Raw genomic sequence first — 3,263 nt, 5'->3', positions numbered from 1 at the left:
TACATGAAAGCTTATGATCTTGATACGTCACAGCAGCAGCGCTGACATACAAACTACAGCCTCTGGTACCTACTTTATTTGTCCGTTTTCACTGTTTCGCACTTTGCAACTACCTATCGTAGTCCCACACATGCATTTACACGTAATGCTTTACGCAAACAGATCTTGGTGCTTTTGGCCTAGTTAGAGCAGAAGTGCGTTTGCCTAACCATAGTATGCATCATGTTTAAAAATCCACATAATTCCTCCCAGGATACGCATCTAGTCAAAGACAAAATAAATATTACAAGTACAGAAACGAGTCACAAATTCCGCATACTAGTATATGCACGCAAGGCACAGGTTGCCTCCTGCACACGCCACGCACGAGACGTGACGCCGGCGCCCGAAATCGAAATGTGTTTTAGCAGCGGGTCAACGTGCAGACGTGACGCCTTGACGTACGGTTGCGCTCGGCGGCACGTCCTTCTCGTTCACCCAATCGAAAACTCCCTACTATACGGGAGTAAACCCAATCGCTGTTGAGGCCGACCAACGCCAACGGCTGCTTCTCCTGCTTGATCGGGGATCTTCGTCCTCACCATCTCGCTCGACATCCGACTCTGACTCCCTCTCTGACTCACTCGAAACGGTAGCGGGGCATGAAATGGGCGACTCGATCTCGTCGTCTGAATCCATCATTTATTCACACGTATCTTAGAACTAAGCTACACAGGTCAGCGACAGAGCTGCTAGCTAGAGCTGAGCTGAGGCGAGCGCTAGCGCTATAAGATACTCACGATCGATATAACATTCTAACATCTACCTACCTTGGATCGAGATATCGATATAAATTTAGACTGTTAACCAGTCTCCCGTAACAATATGTCGTTACGACCTGCACACGCACTCAGCAGTTGCAATGTACATTCAGCAGTTAAGAGGCTGTCACACACGCCTACTTGTCTTGTTTCCTGAATGAAATGTTTAGTTTTTTCCAAAATGTAAACATGATCCGAAATGACAAATTATTATAGGTAAAATACTCGAAAAATGTCCGAGTCGCCAGTAAGTCGCTTCTGGAATATATAAACAACATATTTAAATCCTTTCTTGGGATGTGCTACTTGCAAAAATTGTGTATTTTGTGATTCAAAAGTAGAAAATGTATCTATCATTGACACGCTAGGGCAATGGTGAGAACTTCTTGCCTTCGCGGGGGGCTTCCTGTTGGTACGTCAAATCGCACTAGCCAATCAGCGGACAATTTTAGGGGGCGTTCCCACATTTGGGTGGTTTTAGAGCGATATCTGACTACTGGTTACTTTTTAAAATCTAAAAATGTCGAAATCGTGTTAGTGGACCTGTATAGAGTCTTTGTAGCCCCAATGTTCACCCTAAAAGACCCGCCCTTTAAGTAAATTGGAATCTAGTTGCTGTCAAGTTATCACATGTACAAACTCCATTTTCTTTTCCAAGAGAATCTAGAGAAACTGGATTGACCAAAGGCAGTGAGATTTGTTTATGATGGATTCCTTTTGATCAAATTTAGAAATTTCATATTTTGACCGAAAAAAATCCTTAGAAAGTAGAATGAGATAAAGATATCTCAAAATGTTGAGATCACTTTTCCCCTGACGAGTGACCGATTTTTTTTTTCAAAAAAAAAAAAAATCATTGAAAATTGGATATCAAGGGGACAAGATAAAACACCGGATTTCCGGAAATTTGTCTCAGATCTGGAGCGTTTGACGACATCGAGTCCGTATTGATCGATTATCAACCAATGTCGATTCAGTGTTGATGATTGAATCAATCCTTGAATAAACTAAGCTAGCAGTCCTGCGAAGTAGTGGACTGCTTGACTGATTGGCAACAGACATGACAGAGGCGGTGGAGTAGATGCTTGAGTTGCGTGAATAATTACAGGCGTATACAATTTAAGAAGAACAGAGAAGGTGAAAATATGAAAGGAGAGATGTCTCAGCAGAAACAGACATATGGTGGAAAAGGGTAATTGTTCACAAAGAGAAAAGTTCACCAATAAGTATATAAAAAAGAGAAAAATGTATAGATATAAACGATGTATGAGAAAGCGAAAAAATGAAAATAATATGAGAATGAAAACAAAATAATCGATGATCATTAAGGGACAGTATGACAGAAAGATGAAAAGAGGAAAACAGAGGGAGAGAGGGGAGGGACACAGATAGAAAGAGAGAGAGAGAGAGATCAGAGAGAGTAAAAGAAATAGAAAGATAGAAGAGGAGTGGGTTAGGGAAGAAAAGCTGCAGACTCTAGTGTCTTCAGATCGGTGACAGTAAGCCCTCCTAGTAAACAGAACTTTATCCGCAATTACCGGCGATGCACGTGTATCTCTGGCGAAGCATCCTCGAAATGATTGGAGAGGCACGCACGGATTTTATCTCTTTTTTCTCCCCTCAACTTCCATTCTTGGAGACACCAGCCATCTCCCTTTCTTCTCCCACTTTCCCTCTCTCTCTCTCTCCCTTTCTTGCCTCTCGGTCTCTCCATCTCGTTCGCTTACTATCACTCTGTAACTCTTCTCACGCAAAAAGGCCTGTCCATGTCGCCGCGAATTTTGTCCCCGTTACGACGCCATCTTCTAGAGTAACTTGCTCGCTTGCCGGCCGACGGTGTCTCCCTTTACCGTAGGATATTCAACTGACTGGAGATTACTTTGCAGCCTCCGACTGAAGGAGAGAGTGAGGGAGAGAGAGGCAAAGAAAGAGGGGGAGAGAGAAGGAGGGAGGAAGGAAGGGAGGGGAGAGAAGGAGAGAGAGAAATGTCCGCGTTTGATCCTAAAACAGAAGTCAATTAACTGTGCCAAGTTGGCTCGACACATTGGATTTGAGAGCATTAGGAAGGATTGGACACAGTGTTATTTTACGGGCAGGGAAACAGTCGAAATGAAAAACGATTCTTTCCCACATAAATATGATTATGATGGACTACAGTGATTATTTTGAGGTGGATCTTTCAAGGAGGGTGAGGAAATGACACAGAAAAAGAAATAAAAAGAAAAAGCATTTTTGACTTCCTGTAAGGCGAGAATCGAGAAATTGAGAGAAGATTTGGTGAATTAAACATGGGGGATTTATAAATAGTCTGCCTAATTTTTTCATTCACTGCAAGTAAGAACAGGACAGCACATTACGTCTCAAGTAGACAATCCAAGCACGTATCTTCACTTAAAATAAATAAAGGGATTCGAAGTACTTTTGATGATATTGACAACTAGTGGTATTCACGTAGAATCATCA

Source organism: Diadema setosum, chromosome 12 (genome assembly GCF_964275005.1).
Source record: "Diadema setosum chromosome 12, eeDiaSeto1, whole genome shotgun sequence".
Classification (NCBI taxonomy): domain Eukaryota; kingdom Metazoa; phylum Echinodermata; class Echinoidea; order Diadematoida; family Diadematidae; genus Diadema; species Diadema setosum.
Note: the sequence above shows the minus strand (reverse complement) of the source record.